Source organism: Electrona antarctica (assembly GCF_951216825.1).
Source record: "Electrona antarctica genome assembly, chromosome: 18".
Taxonomy (NCBI): domain Eukaryota; kingdom Metazoa; phylum Chordata; class Actinopteri; order Myctophiformes; family Myctophidae; genus Electrona; species Electrona antarctica.
Window position 1 is genome coordinate 16,270,965 of NC_136799.1, and position 12,537 is coordinate 16,283,501.

At 43.4% G+C, this 12,537-nt stretch overlaps 1 protein-coding gene across 3 annotated transcripts in view; it reads left to right on the forward strand.

The window, feature by feature from the left end:
• The window catches only part of esr2b (estrogen receptor 2b), a 151,649-nt gene that overhangs the window by 94,366 nt on the left and 44,746 nt on the right, over positions 1–12,537 (forward strand). The window contains exon 1 of one of the 3 annotated variants that reach the window (XM_079527188.1): positions 10,301–10,665. The exons of the other annotated variants lie outside the window; for them this stretch is intronic. The gene's annotated coding sequence lies outside the window, so the exon portion shown is untranslated. Of the gene's footprint in view, positions 1–10,300; positions 10,666–12,537 lie in introns of those variants that run through there. 3 annotated transcript variants of the gene reach the window in all.

Sequence of the window (12,537 nt, forward strand, 5' to 3'; positions counted from 1 at the left end):
CCAGCAAGCAGTTTCAAGTGGACACTAAAGCGTGAATCTACGGTATTCTACGTCCGACAGTCCGAGCATAGACATGGTAACGCCCCGCCTGCCTCTGATTGGCCTACCGACACTTCCCGTCTTGCCCCTGTGTGTGTGAGAGTGTGTGAGTGAGAGAGTGAGAGAGAGAGAGAGAGAGAGAGTGAGTGAGTCAGAGAGTGGGTGCGTGCGTATGTACATTTTGCAGGAATAGTGTGGGTAGGAGAAAAGAGGTGAGTGCCATGGCAACCACCTTGTATTATGCAGAACGTACTGTGTGTGTGTGTGTGTGTGTGTGTGTGTGTGTGTGTGTGTGTGTGTGTGTGTGTGTGTGTGTGTGTGTGTGTGTGTGTGTGTGTGTGTGTGTTGGGGGGGGGGGGGTGCTTCCTGCACTCAAGCAAAAAAAAATCTGCACTCAAGCAATTTGAGTCATTATTGCAATTTCAACTAATAAATGCACTAATCCATCGTTTGCTTGAATTTTATAATAAACCTTAATGTACAGTATTTTTTTAGAGATGATGCATTCTCTTTTGTTTTAACAAGGTATTTAAGGAAAATTGTAATACACATCTGAAAAAAGGCGAAGCCTTGATCAACAAACCCTCTGTATCTCCCTCCTAACCTCCCTCTAGAATTCCTCCACTATTGGACATGACCACAAACAATGGAACAGTGTGGCTTCATCCTCTTGTGCATAAATCTGGAATATTATCATTACATTTATTTGTATTAAGTCACAGTACACTCATTAGCCCTCTTCTCTTCTCTTCTCTTCTCTTCTCTTCTCTTCTCTTCTCTTCTCTTCTCTTCTCTTCTCTTCTCTTTTTTTCTCTTCTCTTCTCTTCCCACCCAAAACCAAACTTGTATTAAACATTTTGTAACTATTCTATTATGTCCCACCCAAAACCCCAAACTTGTAATAAAACATTTTGTATACGTAACTATTTCGGCCTCAAAATCTGGTTTCTAAATGTGCAGTTCTAGAGTTTTACCTTATATTACTTTAGTTATGAAGAGGAACAAATGTAATTGATACAAGGTCAGGCAATATAAGCTATTGTATTTACATTTTAGGCATTTAGCAAACTCTGAAGTGAGTAATGGTTGTGTATTATACTGGACTGCAGTACATAGAATGCATTAGAGAGAGACTAGAAATGTGCTCTCTCTCTGTGTGTGTGTGTGTGTGTGTGTGTGTGTGTGTGTGTGTGTGTGTGTGTGTGTGTGTGTGTGTGTGTGTGTGTGTGTGTGTGTGTGTGTGTGTGTGTGTGTGTGTGTGTGTGTGTGTGTGTGTGTGTGTGTGTGTGTGTGTGTCTCTATGGTACAAATGTGGTGGAATCTTCCCCATGAGAAATGGCATTTGGTCTTCACCTCCCTCTGGCCAAGGACAGTAGAGCCGTCCAAGTGCTGCCAGGGAATTTGGAAAGACTCTTAAATTACCCAGACAGGAGAAGGACTTCCAGGAGGCTGGAGGTACGAGAGTTCAAGGTCACCTCTGCAGCCACTCCTCATCTCCTCTCCCACGCTCAACTGCTCTCCCTTGGTTGTGGGCTCAGATCAGATTGCAGTGTGAAGCTGGTGGGGAACAACTTGTAAAATGGACAAAGTTAACTGTAATTAATACGTTAACTATTGTAATTATTAGTTCACATTGATTAAGTTTGTGTGTAAGGCTGTGTGTACAGTACGAGCATTGTGAAGACCACGATGTCCTCACAAAGACATACAATGTAGGAAACTTGTTGGAAAGTGAGGACATTTTGACAAAAAGCATGGACCGGTTGTCAGGTCTCACTGTTTAAAGGGACACTTCACCCCTTTTGCAACCATGAAAGTGTCCATGATACTTTGAAATACTAAAATATCTACATAAAAACCCCAGGAAAGGGCCTTGTCCGGCTTAGCGGTCCAGGCACCTTGGCTGGTAATCCAGCATGACAGTGTTGTGGGTTCGTGTCCTGATCCCGACGAGCTTTGCTGTGTGTCTTCACCCCCATCTCTCTCCTCCTTTCCTGTCAAGCGTGTCGATCAATAAAGGCAAAACCCTCCCCCAAAAAACAAAAGTGTTTCTTGTCTCCCAAACATCATTAAAATAAGATCTGGTTGCAAAAAGGGTGAAGTGTCCCTTTAAAGGCCAGTCGTAAGGTTCAGGTATAGCTTAAGTTTAGGATTACACTCATCACTCTGTGCAGCTATCTTATAGCTAATGCATGGCTTTGACACTCTTCCCTTGCTGGCTGGCTAGGAAGCATTGGGGTCTGGATTCTCTAATGACCTCAAGGATAGGGTGCAACGTGTTAAGCCAACAACACCTCGCTCATCCGACCAGGTCATTGAATACAATTACTACTTACTATATATATAATATTACCACTACCCTTCCCCATAAAGTAGTAGTTCATTTCCCCCAAGGAATAGAGGAATAAGGAGTTACAGTGCCTGTCACCTTGTTAAAAGCCACAAAATGAATGGGTCTGTTTGATCTCCACGCTGCCAACATTACATGGGTAAATAATATGTGTCTCCCTCTGATCCCTTTGCATGCCACAGCAACTTTCTCACGCTGCAAACTGGACTCGTTCGTCCAATGAACTGTCATCCCAAGAAAGCTTTTATGGTTAACAGTCTGGTCCAGAGAGAGTCTATCTTTTTTTTTAATGCAGCTTGGAATTTTGAGGAGAAAGGGTGCAGCAACCAATTTTGTGGGGTACAAGCCCAACCCTGGTTTGCAGGGGTGCACTCAGGAAGCTTGATGTTCTACACTCTGCTACCTGGTTTGTTACAAATTGCCATTTCACACCACAATGCACTCTGTATTCCTCTGTCAACTGGCCACCCTTATCTGTCGTTATGTTAAATTGTTCAATTGCTGTTCAGCACAGAACTTCTGTTTAAAAAGTGCTACATGAATAGTTAAAAGTTATGTCTCCACCAGGCCGAAGGCATGGGGAGAGAGTATGTTTGTCTCCACCAGGCCGAAGGCATGGGGAGAGAGTATGTCCGTCCGTCCGTCCGTCCGTCCGTCCGTGAACAGCTAATCTCCGGCACCGTTAACCCGGTCGATGCCAAATTTTGCACACACACTCCCTGGATGCCAACGATGAACCTCTGCCCCAATTTCCAGAACAGCCTGTTATAGCGCCACCAGGAGGCCGCTTTGTGCGAAACAAGTTTTTGGACAGTACAACTACAGATTTTGTCCAAACATCACGCAAATTGGTACACAGTCTCTCTAGAGCCATTCAACGAAACTGGTCTTTCAGATTTTTCAGACTCCATCCTGATTGGCTAAGATTGGTTTCCAAAGTTCGCAGGAGTGCTCAGTTTCAAACAAAATGCTGCAAATCATGAACACATCGTGTGATTTCCGTGAAATTGTACACGCACATTCCCACTAGGCCGAGGAAGAAATGCCACATGAACATTTTCAACTCAGCCTCATGGTGGCGCTATAACTGGCCGAAAAGTGTTTTTACCTCTATCGGCACGGATCTTGTTCTCATGACCATATTCGGTTGAAAGTTCCAAGAACAAAGACAATATTCAGTCTGTCGTCATTATTGTCAGCCAAAGACTGGAGCAATCTGCACAAAAACTAAAACTGAACAATTTGAACCCCAATTCAGTTTTCAAGGACTCGTATTATGAACGTTCTCACTGATACATGCAGCTGTTTCCTGACCCAATCCCTAGCCCTTGTCTATCGGGCTGATTGATGTTGTTGTCCCATGCATATCTTTGCTCTCTGGCAGCTGCTGCTTTGCTATGACTGATTGTCATACTGCTTCATTTGCGTTTTCTTCAAAATACACTTTTTGCTACTACTCTTAAAGACTTTGTCCAAAACGTACACAAATCAGTACACATTATTTATGTGGTCATGTGATCAAGATGTATCCGTTCGAGTTTTCAGATTCCATTCCAATTGGCTACGATTAGCTTTCAAAGATTGTGGGAGGGGCCCATTTAGCACAAAATGTCACAAATCATGAATGTCCGATTGCTTTGAAACCTTGCACACACACTCCCAGTATAGGTCATGGAAGGACACATTTTTCAAATTAGCCTCATGGTGACGCTATAACAGCCTGCATGCTTCATGTTTTATAACGCTTTATGAACTGAATGACAGAATTCCAAAGTTTGTGGGCCCTGGGTAAGATACCCAGCTTGGTGGAGACCTGCATTTCTATAGTTATTGTACTGTATGTCCTGATGCTGCTGTCTGCTAGCTACCTGCCTGTACTGGTGCTTGTGTGCTAGACTAGAATCATCTCTTTCCATTACTGTTTTCTGCATCTTCCTCTGTCACTCCAGCCACGCCTCTCACTGCATAAACCTCCTCTTTGGTCTTCCTCTTCTGCCTGGCAGTTCCATCAGCATCCTTCTCCCAATGCCATGCTTCATCACTCCTCCACAAAACACATCTCACCCTAGATCTTGCGCCCCTTACCCCTTATCCCTAAACTTATTTGCCATTTTTTACTATTTTAAAACATTTTAAAATAGTACAAATAGCCGATCTACAAGCTAACAACGTGTCGATGTAGATTAGCTAGTTGAACTATTTTTAAATGTTTTAAAATAGTAAAAAATGGCAAATAAGTTTATGGATAAGGGGTAAGGGGTGGCACCAGATGGAGCCCCTCATCTCTGTTCCTTTATCCCCAAACCATCTAACCAGGGCTGACCCTCTAATGTAGTCATTGACATGCTAGACTGCATGTCATTTTTACCTGTATTTAACCAGCAAGCATGTATTTGCATGTACTGTAAGTAGAGGTTCTTTTACATTTTTCTTTTAACTTAAAAAAATAAAAATAAAATAAATAGCCCTACAAAATTGTTGTAAATAACAATGTGCTCTGAATGACTTGCCTTTATAAATAAAATAAATAAAAATGAAACAAGTAAGTCACTCTCGATAATGGCATCAGCTAAAATACTCAGGGTGTAACGTAAATACAACCATGACCATGTATATCATCAGTACTGCAAACAAACGCATCCCTCAGGACAAAAACATACTCCTTCCTTTTGTCGATGCCTTTAGCCTAGCTCAGATTGTCCCTGATCCCAGGGGATAGATTCATATCAGCGCTAATAATCCATCGGAGGCCCTCATGACCTCACCCCCCATGCTGTGAGTGGAGGAGACATACAGGTGGAATATGTGGTCTATTACCAAGGTAATAGCTAGGAGGCAGATGAAAGCCTCTGGAATCTGCTCCCCTTCTCCCTGTCTGTCATTACTACAAATGTGCAGCTGGAGCACAGAGAAGCAATAGAAGTGGTTCACAAATGATTACGGGAAGAATTGCTGCACTGGCTGAATTAACCTACATGGCCAGTTGGAACCGCTGAGCAAAGAATTTGGACATTCGAGAGAGAGAGGCGGAGAGTGAGAAAGCGGCAAAGAGGGAGAGAGAGATAGATGGGCTGAGAGAGACAGACAGAGAGAGAGAGATAGAAGTGACGTGAAGTGACAGACTGATAGGGGAAGTGTGATAGAGAAAGTGAGGTAAAGCGGGAGAGAGTAGAAGTACATTTAATGAGTACAATGTTTTAGTGTCTGTATTTTACTTTACGTTTATTTGTCTTTCTAGGAAGGGATGCCTGAGGCTAGGACCCAAACATACTAATATACATTATGAATATGAATTAAACTTAAAAAGGGGAAATAGCTGATCTTCAAGCAATCAACTTCGCAACACGTAGCTTAGATCTGCTATTATTTTTTGAAAAAGGTTTTTTGAAATTTGGGTGAAAGTTTCAATTGGAGATAATTCAGAGCAGCGGATTCGACCGTTATCTCTGCATTGGAACGGCGAAATTATCCGTTATCAGCACGTTTGAATGGTGCCAAAATGTCCATACTGGCATCCTCACCACATAGCCTGGTCAAGGTTTCCCCCTGGTGGACGTGTCATTTCCAACTATTGTCGGTGCATGGAACTAGGAGCTACTAATATATACTATTCTCTGCCTATCAGGACGTAACTCGGACGGCGCTGAGTCGGGTCTGGTGGCCTTCGCAACGCTCGGCACGGCGACTCGCTTGGCTAGCGCCTCGCTCGGCGGTGCCTCACGTAGCTCATGGCCACCAGACACGGCGCGCCTCCGTCAGGACATCAGTGATAATGACAATGCTACAATCGCAGATAATGACATACTGAACAGTGAGGATGCCAGTATGGACATTTTGGCACCATTCAAACGTGCTGATAACGGATGATTTCGCCAATTCAATACATGATACCAGTCGAATGGGGTGATTCAGAGATGCGTACACAGCCTGATGACCGCATGTACAAGTGTGTTCTGCTGCATGCGTGACAACTCAAATGTGTCAAAACACCAAGCTCCCTCCTTGCACACACACACACACACACACACACACACACACACACACACACACACACACACACACACACACACACACACACACACACACACACTTCACTTATTCACTCTGCAGTCCAAGTTTCAGAAAAGGGAGTGTGCTCCCTCCTTGCACATACACGATCGCATACACACACACACACACACACACACACACACACACACACACACACACACACACACACACACACACACACACACACACACACACACACACACACACACACACACACACACACACACACACACACACTTCACTTATTCACTCTGCAGTCCAAGTTTCAGAAAAGGGAGTGTGCTCCCTCCTTGCACATACACGATCGCATGCGCACACACACACACACACACACACACACACACACACACACACACACACACACACACACACACACACACACACACACACACACACACACACACACACACACACACACACACACACACACACTTCACTTATTCACTCTGCAGTCCAAGTTTCAGAAAAGGGAGTGTGTGTGATTATCTCTGCATGTTTCTTGGGGGTCTGTGCGTATTTGGAGCAAAGGCTAACAGGGTAGAGAGGACACAAGAGAGAACACGTAGTACCAATGAATTCCAATTTGTAATTTCCTTTTTTTGCCCCCAATCTGCACTTTTTGATATGAAAAATCTCACCGGTGGTCCTTTACAGTGGTGGTGAAAGGCTATTTCAAGGAGGGGGTGGGTAAATGCCATGCAATCGAACATCTTGTTGTATGACTAGGACTAATAGGTTGAATCAGATGATGCTGGGGAGAGAGAGTTGAGAGTGAGAAACAGAGACAAGCAGACAGATGAGAAGACTAAATCAGAGAGAGAGAGAGAGGGAGTGAGAGAGAGACGCACGCACGCACGCACGCACGCACGCACGCACATTTTTAATTAACACTTTTACTGTGGAAGAGTGAGGGACAATCAGTGAGACAGACAGATGTACTGTATGTGAATGAGAATGGAGCTACTGTATAATGTAACACACAGAGTTGTTCCATGCATAAATCAGAGTTGTTCCATGGGTTCAGTGTTTTGACAACAACGTCAGCCATGTGTTGCAAACATGAACACCTTCCCTCCTATTTTCAGTTTGACTCACAAAGATTGCATTGTCAAACAAAACCGAACTGGAACAGAACCATCTAGGTGAGACACAAAAACAGACTCAGCCTTCAAATTCAAACCTCCCGCCATTACAATCTGATAACAGACCAAACTTATGTTAAGGAAGCTTAAATTACAATGCCATGATGCTATGGCTGATTTGGTATTTTGGTATAAGCACTGTCATAGTCCTGCTGGTATAGTAGCCTACACCCTACATACACTGTCATAGTCCTGCTGGTACAGTAGCCTACGCCCTACATACACTGTCATAGTCCTGCTGGTACAGTAGCCTACACCCTACATACTGTCATAGTCCTGCTGGTACAGTAGCCTACACCCTACATACACTGTCATAGTCCTGCTGGTACAGTAGCCTACACCCTACATACACTGTCATAGTCCTGCTGGTACAGTAGCCTACACCCTACATACACTGTCATAGTCCTGCTGGTACAGTAGCCTACACCCTACATACACTGTAGGCCAAGAAGTACAGCATGTAAATAAGCCTGTTGTGTGTGCTGTAGTCTACCTGGAAATTATTTATCATTATTTGAATTTGTGTTCTCCAGTTAAGCATGTGGGCATGTGTTTGTTGTTAAGCACGTAAAGCTCTAATGGGTTATTTAGCACAATAACACAACACTGTAGTGTCGCTCATGGCATGCATTGACAATGGATATGGCCTATTTATATTATGTGACACTGCCACATACTGTCCTGGTATGAGTATTGACCAAAAATGACACCCGTGTGAAGTGAGGGGTGCTCTTACCATCAAACATCATCATACATCACATTCCGTGCTCAGCCAATCAAATCATCACAAATGTAATTCCGGCCAATCACAATTTGCGTCACTTTCCTGTCACTTTTGGCTTCAATGTTTGTGAAACGCAGATTTTAGAACGCTAATATCTCGGATTCTTCTTTTTAGACCAAAAACAAGCTTGATTTTCGTCTCATTTCTCTAAACGATATGATCCTAGTTTACAAAAAGTATGTTTTGGGTGGATTAAATGACATTCGCGGGACATGTTACAGGGCGCTAGCTCCTCCTATACACAGGTTTAGTGTTTGTCTTTAGTTCAAAGTTTGTTTAGTAAACGCATTGACAATGAAGGGAAGATTTACGTCATAATGTGTTTACGCACGCACGCACGCACGCACGCATGCGCGCGCACGTACACACACACACACACACACACACACACACACACACACACACACACACACACACACACACACTTAAATAAAACTGGCACATCCGCTGTAGGTTTAGGACCAACAGTGGAGTAGGCAATATAGAAGTCTGCACACTGATTTAATAGAAAGCTCCCGGTCAAGGCTTTATAATAGATTAATGCTTTCACACAAGGTCTTCTTCAGAATGAAGAAGACCTTGTGCACTATTTTTTATGGTGATATTGATGTCCCCTTCAGAAAATACTCTTGAGGAAATTACTTACTTGTGGTCCCCCCTAAGTTGTAATGAGATCTGCACCCCTGGCCTTTTGATAAAGTAATGAGTCCTGATCAAAATATCAGAAGCACCAGAAAACAGAGAGATAACACACTACTTTTGATGAATACAAGAACACTCGCCCCAAAAACACGCTCGCCCCGGGTCAAATCCGGCGACCTTGGATGGTCGGACCTGCGTATTCATGGCCACCAGAACCTACTCCGAGATGATTTACAATTCTGTCCCTATCGGGACGCAACTCGAACGCCACACCGTTAGACTGAAGCGGACTCCGCAACGTTCGGCACGGCGGCTGAGCTCGCTCGGCGGTACCTCTCGTGGCTCAAGTCTGCTTCAGATATTGCGCCTCTGTCGTTGTTTTTTGCCTAAGTACTTCTTAACTTAATATTAAGGGCTGTAGTCTGTTTACACCAAGCAGGCCGGCTGGTCGCCAATTCCGTGCCGTTGAGTGGACTGCCGTTGAGGGGCGAGCGGTCCACGGAAGAGTGTGTTTTGGGGCGAACGTTCCTTCGGCAGCAGTTTGTCAGCAGTAGAAGCCAATTTTGAATTGGCAATTCAAAGAGTATATATATCAAAGAGTAGATTAAATATGCATTAATCCTCCTTTTAACCTTCAAACAAGCACCAGAGGACCAGACCGATGTGCCTAAAATGCCAAGAGAGCAATTTGAGATGGCACTATGACACAAAACACAGCTATTTTGAAGCAACTTTTCCTCAAAATTCAGAAAGAAAGAAATTAAAGAATGTACGACTCCAGTGATGGAGACCATGTTGGAACTTGGTAAACAGAAAGAGGAAATGAGAGGTTAAATCAAGACAATCAATCCCCCTCACAGATCTCCACAGCAACCAGTAGAACTGAAAGTGGTGATTTGATTAAACAGCATTGTGATAAAATACAAATTAAAGGCTGGTGTTTGTCCATGGTTGTGAATAATTTTGAGACTGCAGTTTGAATCAGGGCTGCCAACACTCCTGGATCCTGCAGGAGTCACCTGCATTTCGACCACATTATCTTGTCATTTCTCCTGGATTTGGTGTCAAACTCTCCAAATTCACCAGAACACAATGAAATCTCCTGGATTCTCACAGTTCAATGTTGTAAGCCCTGTTGAATATAATATGTATTGTGTGTGTGTGTGTGTATATATATATATATATATATATATATGTGTGTATATATATATATATATAGAGTTGTGTTGTTGCTTGCTATTATAGCTTCACTGCACACTTTTTCGGGCTGTCCAAGTGGGTGTGGTCGGTGACGTCCCTAGGCACGGGTGACGGGTCTAACACCAAACCTGGCATGTAGCTAAAGAAGATACGACAGAAAGAAAAAGAAAACATTTAACACGCGTGGAATAAACTTAACCGCAATGACTCGAGGAGGGAGGAACGTCGGGTACCTGTGATAGGCCTATACTCACTTACTGGAAAAGCAATTCGCAAAAACGCGGCGTCACACTTTTCTTTCCTCCTTCTCTACTGTTCCTGATCCATTTGACTGTCTGTGTGTGTGACAGTCAGAGAGACACTATACCTGCTTCGGACTACAGACAGACGGGACACAGACCACGGAGACAGAAAACAACCCGTGCCGGTGGGCAGTGTGTCCAGTCACCTTCTGACAGGTTTGTGGCACCGCTGCACCGCAACATTTGCTTCGACGAGTTAACTTTTTTCCGCCAAAAAGAGAAATCTAATTAGCCTAAGACAAAAGTTTGAATGTGACGAGTCGACATTTAAGTGTCGGAAATATTGCCTTGTAACTGGTGGTGTTTTGTAAAGCTTGTTTGCATACGATACTGGAAATAATATAACTTACATTGCGTGTCAACTTTACTGTAGCAATTGCAACAGATGAATGGCTGGCTTGGATTCATCAACGTGGATGTGTCCATTTGCCTTATTATTTACTTATTACCTGATTTATTGCAAAACTGTTAGACACATGTGTGATCCAAATCCACATGTAACGCAAAGCTCTTCCTGGAGCACTTGTCAGCTTCTATATCTACCGGTTCGGTAATTATGCTATCCTCTAATAATTAACCGCTCATGCACTTAAAATGCAATTTAGCCTACTTGCAGCAGTCGACAGAAGAACAAGATAAGTTACGTATGCTCAGCTGGAGGGATGAAAAGTCTAGTCACGGTCACGAACCATTTGGGAGACCCAGTCGTGTAAACCTTGAGTCATGAAATGAAGCGCTGTGTGGAGAACGTGAGACTGGACTGGTGTCTGGCTGTCTGCATGTCCCAGCCTCCAGGCTCCAGCTGTCAGATAAGACCTGCTCTCTCCTCACTATAGGCTATTATGACTGCGCTCAACTATTCATGCGCTACATGTGATATGTATTTCTAAAAGCGCTCAAACTATATGATCTACATATTATACAGCTATAAATGATTCCATTTATAGCTGTATATAAAGTATTGAGGGGATGAGGCTGTATGCATGCACTTCCCTTGACACATAATCTTCCTGATAGCCTTGAAACTGCCCACAGTGTACTATACTCTACTAGTGTTACTGTAGTGTACATGATGCCAAATTCCTTTTCCACTCACAAATAACTCTGCTGCGGAGGAGTTGCTCATGTGTCTGTGCATAAACGTCTTTGGGGATGAATGGGGGGAGAGGGGATGTCTGAGTGGATGTCCTGTAAGGACAAAAAAAGCAACTCAAGCTCCAACTTAAAGACGTGCATCCCTTTCCGTTCTCCTCCTGCAGGCTCCGCTGACTTTAAAATAAATGCAACAAGATCCTAAAAATGCTCTAGTCTCAAGACTCAAGGTCACTCTTGTCAAGAGTTCTTGCAGTAGTCTGTTGCTCAGGAACCCCAGGTTCTTCTCGGCCATAATAAAACTAAAAGCATGCAGTGCCCTCACCTCACGTGTATGTATGCATATATGACGACTAGACAACCAGGTGAATGCAGTTAATGTCCAGGTAGGATGAGAACTGTGGTTCTCAAAATGTTTAATTTTAAAGACCCTAATAACTCTTGAGAGTGTAGACATGGAACCACATGGACCAGTAAGGGTCCATTTGTACTCTCAGAGTTACAGACCTTAGAGACCTATGCATGTTTTGGATAACATAAGTGTCTTTATGAACTGTCGTGTGGTATGTACTGCAAATGTTTCCATTAACACTAAGGATTTTCCAACCCCAAAAAATCTCCATGCAAAAATATTGCATTATTTTTGTGACTTGTTTGGTGGTTGTTGTGTGTCAGGTGGGCAAACGATTCCATAATGTGATCTGTTTTATGTTGTGGTCAGTGCAATTACTTCCACCGAACCATCACTGCTGCCTCTCCATTGCTCTCCTATTTCTTTAATTCTACTATCTACTCTATTCTGTTCTTCTCTCTCCTCGCTCTATTGTAAGCCTGTTCAGTGCTGGAATCAGTAACGATTTGTGGAGTGTCTTGTCAGCTATTGTGCTGCTCTATATATATACGACTACTCTATTCAGCAGTTTGATGAACAATCCT